The following is a 12,906-nucleotide window of genomic DNA, read 5'->3' as shown; positions in this document are numbered from 1 at the left end:
GCCTGATGTGATATTAGCTGAGGGAGAAGAAGACAGTGATGATGAGGATGATGATACTGTGTTATTGCAATGGGATAAGAACGAGGACGTTTGATATCAGCCGAAGTTATCAGCATTTTCTATAAAGTATGAAAATGATTTTTTATTTTGTGATCACATGAAATCCCAACTAAAATAATTTTCACTAATAAGACTAACTCTGTTGCTTCTTAAAAATCTAGCGATTTTGCTGTTGAAGCAGAAGGCCAAGAGCTGGAGCTGGATCTCTCAAGCTTAGGAGCTGTGAATACTGTCTTTGCAGCTTTGTTTAGGTTGGTTTTATCCTTTATATGTGGACTTTTGTTTATTCTCTGTAGCCGTTCTTTATATAAATGAGTATGTCTTGTGAATTAGCAAACTTGGTGTGCCGATGAAAAAATTTGTATATGCAACTATTTTGGAGGAGGCTCTTAATGGCAGAGTTTCTGTTGATCCTCTTCTACTTGGACAAACTGTAACTAAAAAGGCGAAGCTTTTGTAACTGACCTGATGCCTGGCTATGATCACACTTGTGTGTCTTTGACTCCATATAAGTCTTATGTTCTTACAGGTTGAAAAGCAATGTGCACACTTTTATGCTGTCACAATAACAGAAGTGGAAATAATTTCAGGGTTGGTCTGCAGAGTAGAATCATGTAGCAAAAGTAAATTCAAGGTCAGCTCGCCAGAGTCTCTTCCCATCGCCTAAGTATTAACAACTAACGTGTGTGCGCGTCTGCTTGTGCAGTTACTGTACTTTGATCAAAAAGCTAATGGTGGATTGAGCTTAGCCCTGCAGGTATTGTTTTCTTTCATATAACAATTTTATATGGAAAACCAATGTGGTATTACATGTAACAATAAATTCTGAATCACTGGTGGATAAAAATTATTGTTATTTTAACACAAAATTTTGACACAAATTATAAAAATAAACTTACTTTTATTAACAATTAAACCAAATATTTTAAACAATTACATCATATATATTTCATAAATATGTTTTTAACCATGAGTACATTTTGAACCAAAACTATTTGTCAATTTTAAAATCAGATGTTTGAGACATGAAAGAAGAATCATGGAAGAAGACAAAGGGAAACAAATACGATATTGATTATTGAGCAAAGTGAAGAAACTTTTGGAGAGGGTGTAGCGTAAGTGGTGGGGGAGGTTAAGGAGCACCAGATATTGATGGTCTGTTTCTTTTCTCGAGACGCACGTCTCTTTTTAACACGTTTGGTGTTAATATGGTTTTGGTTCTGGTTTACAAATGATTCATATTTCTCATGTCCATCCAAATCTACTGGCAAATTATGTTAATAATTTATATTAAACATGTATTTTAATATCGATTTGTCAAAGGTTCAAAAGTCATGTGGACAGACCAGTGTTGCGTACTGTTCTTTTTTTTCATTATTTAGAAAAAAAGTAATGGATCCTGAAATCAGAAACCATAACTTTTCAAACATCATATTTAGAAATTCAATTTCATATTGTTTCTTAGAAAAAACTTTAGAATATAAGCTTACATAAATTTATAGAATTAAACATTTATAACACTGCATGCAATGTTCTTAACATAAATTCTTTGACATACAAATAAAATAATAGACAAACAAAATTAATGAATATATAAATATAGTTTTGTAATAAATATATATCAACACATTTTTTTTTGAATTTTTATGATTTGTCAGTTACCAAAATTGCAAAACCTTCCAAATTCTATTTAAAATAACTATTTTCAAAATTTTCTCAAATAAAATTTCGTATATTATATTTTTTACCTTTAACATATAGTCTCTTTGTTTAATATTAGATGATGTTTTACATCGGTGAACATATATTAAAAATCTACTATTTTAGAAAGTAATATTAAAATATAATTTAGATATAGTTTCACCACTTAAAAATGTAAATATTAAAATTATAATTAGTTACACCATTTTTAGTAATGTAAAGTTATTTAGATACATGAAAACATCGTCTGATGTTAAATAACAAAAACATATATAAAACATCATGATTAGTAAATCACCTGAAACAGAGGGAACAGTAAAGTTGTGTCAAAATAATTTTTAACTCAACTGAAAATGATTTATAGCCATTGTGTTAGAAGTCTCCATTATGAGTGGCTGATGAGATATATTCCAAACCTTACGGTATTCAAGAAAAAAGGAAAATGAAGCAGTCGTAAGTACTTACAAAAGTCAACCCAAAACAATCACACCTTTTTAATTTATAAAATAGTTAAGTTGTAAATATTATTTGTTCGTAACAAAACATATATAAATGATGTGATTGGTTAATCAATAGAGTAAAAAGGTGGAAAAGAAAAATGAAAATAGGATGAAACAAAACAATACCGTTGGCGTTAACTTTTCCACTTCATCCAAGGTGAGATAAATTTTACTCTACTTTATTTTTATTTTTAGGGTAAACAGGAAGAATGAGAGTAAACCAGCTGAAGCTGAAAAGATTTTCACCTTTTTCACTTTACTCTAATTATACCATACAGTCAGACTCAAAATCTCATAATAATAAGTTCAAAATTTACAGAAAATTATTCATACATAAACAACTAATTTGGTTAGTTGTAAAAACCTTCTAAATGCCTGATTAAATCTACCTGTGTTTCAAAAAAAAGAAGAAGATTAAATCTACCTTCATCTTTAATATTTCAACATTAATCTAAGATAGCTAATAGCACTACTAATTTTTGTGAACATTATTTATAACAAAACTAAATTGAGGTTTCTGTTTATACGTCTATGGAAAAACTTAAAACTGAAAAATACAAAGGGATAGTTATAAAGAATGAATTGTTAGGAAATATTTACATGCATTATAATTTTAAATATATTTTCTAAATATATTTTTTCATTTTATTATACACCTATTTCATTTTAAATCATTAAGAGTATAACTATCTTACACTGTCAAGTAATTAAATTTTATTTAGAATTAGCATGAACGAGACACTATAATAACATGATCTTGCTGGATTCTCAACCCAATTTTAATTTTATGTTAAAAACAAACAACAATTTCACTTTTAAAAAAAAACAAACAACAATTTCATCTAAAACAGTTTTTTTTTGCATTTCCACTATCATATAGCTATTTATATGCGACGAAGAAGTGGAAGTTTTAGATAATTATAAAGCATACAACTTAAAATACAAAAATATTAAATTATCATGTATGATATTTTAAATTATTGAAAAATAGATATATTGTTTGTTTTAATACCAACAACACGATTATACTTCAACAGTTCCAATTACATTATAGAGAAATTGCTTATAATACCACAAATTAAATATAACTTTCCAAAAATACATTTAATCAAAACTATCCTAACATTTGAGTTTAAGATTTAATGACAAATATTTGGGGTTTATTATTTAAAGGGTGGAATTGGGTAAACGTCCATAAATAATTCTTACATATTTAAAAATGATTATGAGGGTTAGTTTAGGTTTCTATTACAAATTTAAGGTATTTATGGAAAATTATTCTTTAAAGATATTTTCAAATAGTATCAATTCTATGGTAAAATTAGAATTTCCCCTTAACATTATTAGAAGAACAAGGAAAAGTATGCAAAACTAAACTAATGTACGAAACACATAGCTCACCATGTTAAAGAAATCGCAATTAAAAAATACCCCAAGCTACTTTATTATTATGTTAGAGATACTATAGTATTTCTGATCAAATATTATGTAAAACTACTTTTAAATATAATATAAATTAAAATGGTGAAAATTATTGTATCTACGCGTGGAGAAAATATCTAGTCTATATAAGATTATAAAGTGAGCTATGCGAAGGATAGACTTTTGGTATTTAATGAAATGTATTGTAATTTCACGGTTTTAAAATTAATCATGTGGGGAGTAATTGTTATTGAGTAAATGTATAAAAAGAAAATACTGAACGGTTGAATAATAACATGAAACGGTGGACTTCTGGTTATCCTATGCTTTAGTTAGCAGAGAATTACAAACCAGATTATAGTGTTAAACAGTAAGCAGATTTCTTAAATGCCAAAGTGATTAGAAAATTTGGAACTCAAATTTAAAAGCTTTATAGTACGCCTCAATCACCCTCAAATATGACGATCTCATCTTCTATGTATTTTGGAGTGCTATTTCTTAGTTTTAAAGTGAGTTAATAACGGTGTAGTAATAAATTCAGTGTTCGTGATTCTAGTTTCTGTGTTCGTATTTTATAATATGAGTATGTCATGTTTTGTACTGTTTTTTAGGAACAACCACATTGAAAATAGTCAGAACCGAGTAAAAATCCACCCGTTTAAAAAAACTATTCTTTTAGTTTACCATTTTTTATTAGTTCTAAAGCAGTAACCCGTTCGTATAAATCATTCTTGTTCTGACGACTGTATCGTCAATTTTCTTTATCTTGAATTTAATTTTTACATTAAAAAAAAACAAACGACCACTGATAGTTTAGATTCAAATGAAACCTGTCAAAGATTCATTAATATTCCAAAATATATATAAGATATCCGACAAGAAGAAAAACGGAAAAGGAAAAACATCCAAAGTTAAAAATGAGAAACAAAGCTAGTTGCAGTTTTTTTAAAACATAGATAAAACTGTTGACGGACCGATAGGAATAGATATCTCCAATCACTCACGGCAGCGCTTGAGTTTGTTCAGAGTGTTGGAAATCTCTGGATCTGCTGAAGCACATTCCTCACTGATCTTGTCTCTCAAAACAGACGGGCCTAAAGACGATGCTGCCATTCCTACGTCATCTTCACCGCTTGGAAGAATGTTTTCACCTTGCTCCTGAGATACATGGACGTGATGTTAAATAAATGTGCAAACGTTAAACATATTGACAAGTAAATTTAGACAACCTTTCCATGGTTTTCTACTGTGTTATCCTCTGTCATGGTGGAGACGGTGAAGGAACGGTGGTTGGGTGTGAAGTTGAAAGGTGTGACCCGGATCTGAAACAAAAACTCCTTCCCTGTTAGTTCTTCAAGACAATTTGGGAGATACTCCTCTCCACCATTTGAACCCTGCAGCAAGACAGCAGTATTCGGAAATTTAATAACCCCCAGTTAAGAGTCTAATGAGAACTCACCGTAAGTGTTTCAAAAGAAGAAGAGAACTCACCGTAAACGACCTCTATATATAGATTGCTCAAGAAGGCGTTAAATTATGTGCCTTTTGAGAACACTCTAAGTCATCACTTTTGATACAACACCAGCTCCAACTGTTCTGCCTCCTTCCCTCAGGGCAAATCTTTGACCTGTTTTGACAAATAGTAACAGCAAGTCAGAAACTGAAACTGTTGGAAGCACAGAAAGGGAGAGTGTCTGAAAGATTCTTGACCTATTTCGAGTGGGACAGGCATGATAAGCTCGAAAACTGCAGTGAAATTGTCACCAGGCATTACCATCTTCACGTCTTCTGGTAATTCTACTCTTCCAGTGATATCTGCAGTCCTCAAGTAAAACTGAGGCCTGTAGTCTGATAAAAAAAGCAGTGTGACGCCCACCTTCGTCCTTTGTGAGCACGTATATCTCTGCTTCAAACTTCTTGTATGTCTTGCATGAACCAGGCTTAGCAATCACTAAATAAGCAAACCATGGACAGGACAGATAGAAAACCCCATTAGTGTGCCCATATTCATCATCAAATAGTCATAATAAGGATGCATAAGGTTTACCATTCCAGGCTGGATGTCTTCTCTCTTTAGCCCACGCAGAAGAAGTCCTACATTATAACCAGCCTACCATAATGGAAGCCATGGTTTAATCAATCAGTATCATATATGCCTAGAACCTGTCTTTGTAATCTCTCATCATTTTACCTGTCCATTATCCAAATCTTCTTGAACATCTCGACCCTAGTTACAGTCGATTTCATTGGAAGTCCCTGAAAATCAAATCAAGAAAATGCTTTAATTGTTATAAGCTTCAGTAATCACCACTTTGCTAAATAGAATTCGTGTACACTCACGTCTTTTAAACCCAATATCTCAACTTCTTCACCCACTTTGATAACTCCTTGTTCAATACGACCCTTTGCAACAGTTCCGCGTCCCTTTAAGAAGAAAACAAAAACTATCAGAACTAATTTTTTGAAACAAATGATAAGAAATGAGTGTATGGAGGGGTGCAGATTAGTATACCTGAATCGAGAAAACATCTTCAATTGGCATCAAGAAAGGCTTGTCCAGCACACGAACATGGTCTGGTATGTATTCATCAACGGCGTCCATAAGCTTCAATATAGCTTGCCTTCCTATTTCATCGTTTGTTCCCTGAAGTGCAGACGGAGAAGATCCTCGGATGATGGGGATATCATCCCCTGGAAACTTGTAGATGCTGAGAAGTTCTGGATCAAGACAAGAGTTAATGTCAGTCAGAATCTTGAACTTAACTTCATATGCAGAAAGAAGTAAACATAAAAGATCGACAAACCACGCAGTTCCATCTCTACAAGCTCCAACAACTCTGGAACATCCACCACATCGACTTTGTTCAGTAAGCACACAAATGATTGAACACCAACCCTGTGCAACATCACAAAATCAATATCTAGCACATTTAAGTAGCTTTAAGTGTACATATTGTAACAATGCGAACCTGACGTGCAAGTAAAATAGGTTCCTTCGTCTGAGGCATGGGTCCATCAGGACCTGAAACCACAAGAATCCCACCATCCATTTGTGCAGCTCCAGTAATCATATTCTGAAAGTTAGCAACTTAAGTTGAGTTACTGTCCATCAAAGTATTTCAAAGAAAGACCCATATACAGATGCATGTAACTCCACTAAACAGTGATATATTATGATACATTCCAAGATTAAAAAAAACTTCAGAGAGTTTCAAAAATGTATAACATGTGCCGTTGAATGAGACAAGTATACTATTTTCTAGAATATCATTATTGGCAACACCTATATGAAATACAAAGAATATTTTGCTTCTTACCTTAACATAATCTGCGTGACTGGGGCAATACACATGAGCATAGTGACGCTTAGCAGTCTCATACTCCACATGAGCCTACATAACCAAGTAACATCAAGTAAAAAATACTAAAGAAAAAACATTGGCTTGGAGAGAAGAAGAAGATATATAAACACAGACCGTGGCAATAGTAATTCCTCTCTTCTTCTTTTCAGGAGCTTTCTCAATTTCGTCAAAGGCAATACAGCTTTAGCTTTGCCCTCTTCAGAAAGAACCTACACAATAAGTAGGATCCATATCTCAACTTAAAATAAAAGAGGTTCTGGTCTCTCATTAGAAAAGGAATCACCTTCTTGGTTGCAGCAGTTAAAGTTGTCTTCCCATGATCTACATGTCCAATTGTTCCCACATTTACATGAGGTTTACTGCAACAAAAGATTGCAGCAGTTAAAGTAGTCTTCTCGTCGGCTGCGAAGGTGGGTTCAAAGAGATCGAGTGAGGAAATGGTATCCCCGGAAGAGGAATCGCTTTCAGACGAAAGATCTGGAAGAAGAAAATGAAACCCTAACACTAACCGGGCCATACACGAAGCCCACAAAGAAAAAAAATAAATAAAGCCCTTTAAAAATCACAGACCAAAGCCCATCTGTTTTAAAAATAAAATAAAAAAAAAAGGTGTAGGGTCCACACTTTACGAATGTGTCCTTCATGAAAGAGTGACTCTCTCATTATATTATAGATTATAGATTAGGTATAAAGTCGGTTAAGGGCAATCTTGTAATATGTGGAACTTCTGGGCTTGAATCAGTCTAAACAAGTCGGGCCTGTCTACTCGCATTAGTGTCGAACGACACCAATGGTGCAGTGTCGATCGAAATTCCTTCTAATTCTCGGCTATGATGTTGATTTCTTGAGCAGCAATGAGTTTCCTCATCTATAAGCTTTAAAATGTTCTATAATCTCTATATTTCTCCAAACTATGCATAGACCTGAAAAAACTCTAAAGTAGAGTCCAACACATATAATAAACTCTAAAAAAAACATATATCATGGTCTAGATGTGGTAAAATCGATGGTATTTGTTCGTCCACATATCGATTCACATTCCAAAGCAAGTGTAATCCTCAACCCACGTCCAATTTTATAATTAATTCGCCAATTCGAAATCTTGAACCGGATCTTGAAATACATAGATCACCAGATTTAAATACACCACCCAACTTAGAATCAAGATCTTGCCCGTCTGACGACCTGAGACACGTCTGGCTTCGGGGAAAAGGCTATTGTTGGCGGCAGTTTTCAACCCGCTCTATACCCGGTCCGAGAACCCAATTCGAGAACCCGGTCGGTAGCCTTTAGACCCGCATAAAGACAATGGGCCCACGAAGGTCTGAGGTCCACGCCAAGCTCAAAAGATGACGCTGATTTGACATTTTTAAACCACAACGTAACGAAGGTTAAAGCATTGAAGTCAGGCCGTAAAAGCACTTGATCTTCACCGGAGATCACGTCGTCGTTTCGATCCACTCTTGAAGGCCTATAAAAGCAAGACCAAAGGAAGGAAGAGAGTGATCCGAATTCTTCTAGAGCAGTACCACGCTTTCATTACTTTCATACGTTTTTGTTTTTGGATACTTTATGCATTCATATCAGTTTTCTATTTGTCTTATCGGTAAAATACATTGTTTATAGAGAAAAAGACAAAAATAGCACTAAATCAAGTTTTTGTTCCCAAACTAGCACTCAAGATCAAAAGTCACAAAAATAGCACTTAATGTTTTATCAAAAGTTACAAACTTAGAGTTTAGAGTTAAAGGGTGGGGTTTAGGATTTAGGGTTTAGGGTTTAGGGTTTAGAGTTTAGGGTTTAGAGTTGAGAAATGAGGTTTTGGGGATAAGATTTCAAATTTTGAAAAATAAAAAAATTAAAATTTTCAAAAGATAAAATGTTATTTTGGTCATTTTAGTTTTTGAGTGCTACTTTTGTGATATAAACTTAGAAATGTGATATTTTGGAGATTTGCCCTTGTTTATATGAAATCATTAATATACAATATTTTTTTACATTTCTTCTTATACACGTAATCGAAACCCTAAACCTAATTTCTGAAGTTGATTTTGAGATCCATAAATTAATGCCATAATTTAATGCAATATTTATCTTCACTAATATTAAAACTTTTTGGCTATATAGTGTTTTTTTTCTCATTCCATTGGAGAACTTGAACATCAACAGTTTCTTTCACTTTTTATTTTTATTTTATTTGTCAATGAAAATAACATATACATCAACAGTTTCTTTCACTTTTTATTTTTATTTTATTTGTCAATGAAAATAACATATAATGTATGTTTTTTTTTTTTTTTAACTTAGCTTATATATAATGTATGTTCGCTGGGATTTTTTTTAGGAGGGATGCGAATAGAATAAAAATGCAATTTTATCATAAGACTCTAATTGTCACACAATCATCCCATACAAAACGATTTTTATGTTAAAAAAAAGATTTTCAAATCTTAAAGCTAGATGAACTCTTCGTTCATTTTTTCGATTCAGAATATTTCTATATATATTCAATGTTCATTCAATGTGTTTCTATATATATATATATATATATATATTCAATGTTCTTTATGAAATATCTTACAATTATTCGTATTGTGTCTTTTTATAAATTTAAATCCTATATTCTTCTCGTTCGCTCTACTAATGTTGCATGATTGGATGAGTCGTTCTTGTTGACGAAATCGTCATGTCCAACTCTATACTACATGCAATACGCTAAAATCGTTTTCGTTTTCTTTATGTATTCGATAACTTGTGGATTGTGATTTGTCCATGTGATTCTTAAGCTGGTGTTAAATATAGTTTCACAAACTGATTGTAGAATAGGTTTAATAAGAACTTGCTCTCTTATTAATCTCTCGAGAAAATCACTCAAAACTCAAGAACCCAATACAATCACCACCAATTCTCTCAAGGTTGCAACAAGCCTGCAACTTCTTATATAGGGTTATAATTTTCTTTTCCTAATAGACTTAACATTATTAAGATATTTCCTAATCTTTATAAATAATCAAAACAAGATGAGATTAGGATTGCTTGCTCTCCAAGTTACTTCAAGTTTACTTCCAACATTCTCCCTCTTAAGCTTGAAGTCTCCAAATCTTCAACTCCAATCATGCTCCTCATTTCTTCGTATCGAATTCTTCCAAGTCCTTTAGTCAAGATGTCTGCTCTTTGTTCATTCCCTGGTATTTGTTGCACCTCAATCTGATTGTTGTCAACACATTCACGAATGAAGTGGTATCGTCGATGTATATGCTTGCTTCGCCCATGGAAAACTGGATTTTTTGTCAATGCGATCGCAGATTTATCATCAATAAGTAGTACTACTTTCTCACTCTTCTTCCCTATGACTTCACCAAGCAAGTCCTGGAGACAAATAGCTTGCTTTGCTGCTTCAGTTGCCGCCATAAACTCTGCTTCACAAGACGAGAGAGCAACTATTTCTTGTTTCTGCGAACTCCATGTTATGGGCGAGTTTAAGAGATAGAACACATGTCCCGTTGTGCTGCGTCCATCATCCTTGTCCACATTATGGCTTGCATCGCTGGCTTGCATCGCTATAGCCAATTAGCCTTACTTCTGCTGCACGTTTAAATGTTAAGCCGTAGCTAAGTGATCCTTTCAAGTACCGTAGAATCTGTTTTATAGCCGCAGCATGTGAAGTCTTTGGAGCCTGCATATATCTACTCATGACACCAACTGCAAAGGAGAGATCAGGCCACGTGTGGAGAAGGTATCTAAGACAGCCGATGGTTCGTCTATAGTCCTTCTCGTGGACACTGGTTTCCTCGTGAGCCTTAGACAGTTTTAAACTTGGATCGAACGGAACATGAACTGCATTGCAAGCTTGCATTCCGGCTTCCTCTAAGATTTTCTTTGCATATCTCTCCTGTCTCAATGTAATCCCTTCACTGTGTTGATCAACCTCAATTCCTAAATAGTATGTCAACTTGCCTAAATCGCTCATTTCGAATTTTGTGGCCATTTCTTTCTTGAACTCATTGATCATCTCTAGACTTGAACCGGTTACCAAAAGATTGTCAACATAAACAGCCACAAGTAGCAGATGTTCTTTATCAACTCGTCGATACAATGCTGGTTCCTTGGAGCATCTTTCGAACCTTAGTTCACTTAGTACCTTGTTTAACTTTTCATTCCATGCTCTCAGAGCTTGGCGTAGACCATAGAGAGCCTTCCGTAGTTTATAAAATTTATTCTTTTGACCAGCAACTTCGAATCCTTCTGGCTGAGAGACGTATACTTTTTCTTTAAGGTCTCCATGTAAGAATGCGGTTTTGACGTCTAAATGGTGCACTTGCCACCCCTTTGCTGCCGCCAAAGCTAGAAGAAAACGGACAGTTTCTATGTGAGCCACCGGTGCAAACACTTCATCAAAATCAATACCGTGTCGTTGTATGTAACCCTTTGCTACCAATCTTGCTTTGAACTTATTTATACTTCCATCAGAGTTGCGCTTAATCTTAAAGATCCATTTGAGTCCTATTGCTTTTGCTCCAGCCGGAAGTTCTACCAAGTCCCACGTTCTGCCTTTTTCTATTGATTTAATCTCGTCTTGGCAAGCATCTCTCCACTCTTCCTTCTCTATTGCTTCTTGGTAGCTCCATGGTTCATCGTTTACACTTAATAACAGTCTTTCTCCTTCAAGCTCAGCCAACAAGATGTAATCATCCAAGTAACCAGGTTGTTTTGTTTCTCTCTGAGAACGTCTCAACACGGGCTCAGCATCATCCTCGTCATCACCATTATCCTCTTCGTCTTCTTCATCCACCATTATCGTGTTTGGTTCATGTGTAGCTGCGGTTTCTTCTTGACTAGGCGTTGTGATGCTATCATCAATGCCATGATTGTCGTATTGACTGATATTAACTTGAATAGATCCGCTTGTGTCTTCTTTGTTGCTTGTCGTCCAATCCCAGCCTTTGCTTTCATCAAATATTACATCCCTACTGACCATTACTCTTTTACTTGTTGGATCAAAGAGTCTATAAACTTTGGATCCTGGTTCAATCCCGAGATGTACAAGCATTTTTGACCTGTTATCAAGCTTCTTTAGATGTTGTGATTCCACTTTAGCGAATCCAATGCAGCCGAATATACATAGATGACCAATGTATGGCTTCTTGCCTTTGAACAGTTCGTATGGTGTCTTGGCGTTGATGACACGGCTTGCTGCTCTGTTTATAATGTATGTAGCATGTCGAACCGCTTCACCCCAAAGATAGTTTGGCAGTTCCATATGCCTCAAGATACTTCTTGTCATGTTGAGAAGCGTTCGATTTCTCCTTTCTACTACCCCGTTATGTTGAGGAGTGTACGGCGCCGTTAGATGCCTCAGTATTCCGTGTTCTTCACAATATGAGTTAAACTCATTGGACGTGAATTCACCACCTTGGTTTGTCCTAAGTGTCTTTATTGTAGCTTCGCTCTCTTTCTCAACAATGGCTTTGAATTTTTTAAACTTGTCGAATGCTTCCCCTTTATCTCTTAAGAGCACCGTCCACATATATCTACTGTGATCATCGATCAGAACAAAGATGTATCTCTTTTGTGATGACGTTGATGGCGTAATGGGTCCGCAAAGATCACCATGTATGAGTTTAAGTACTGTATCAGCTCTGAATAAAGTTTATTTTGGGAATGCATGCCTTGCTTGCTTTCCAAGTATGCAAGAAGAACATGTTTCTTTATCACTTACTGTTTTTGGTAAGCCGTATACGAGTTCCTTGCTTGCCATTAACCTTATTGCTTCTCTTCCTATATGACCCAACCGTGCATGCCATGTTGTTGATTCATTACTAGCCGATGCCACTAAACATCGATCATCTCTCTCGATATTG

The 12,906-nt window shown here is 34.6% G+C and overlaps 1 pseudogene; it reads right to left on the bottom strand.

Moving 5' to 3' along the window:
* Window positions 1-4,491: 4,491 nt before the first annotated feature.
* On the bottom strand, window positions 4,492-7,562 carry LOC106308512 (annotated as a pseudogene).
* Window positions 7,563-12,906: the final 5,344 nt, after the last annotated feature.

Source organism: Brassica oleracea, chromosome C8 (assembly GCF_000695525.1).
Source record: "Brassica oleracea var. oleracea cultivar TO1000 chromosome C8, BOL, whole genome shotgun sequence".
Taxonomy (NCBI): Eukaryota; Viridiplantae; Streptophyta; class Magnoliopsida; order Brassicales; family Brassicaceae; genus Brassica; species Brassica oleracea.
The sequence above is the reverse complement of the archived record's forward strand: the minus strand, read 5'-3'. Positions and strand labels throughout refer to the sequence as shown.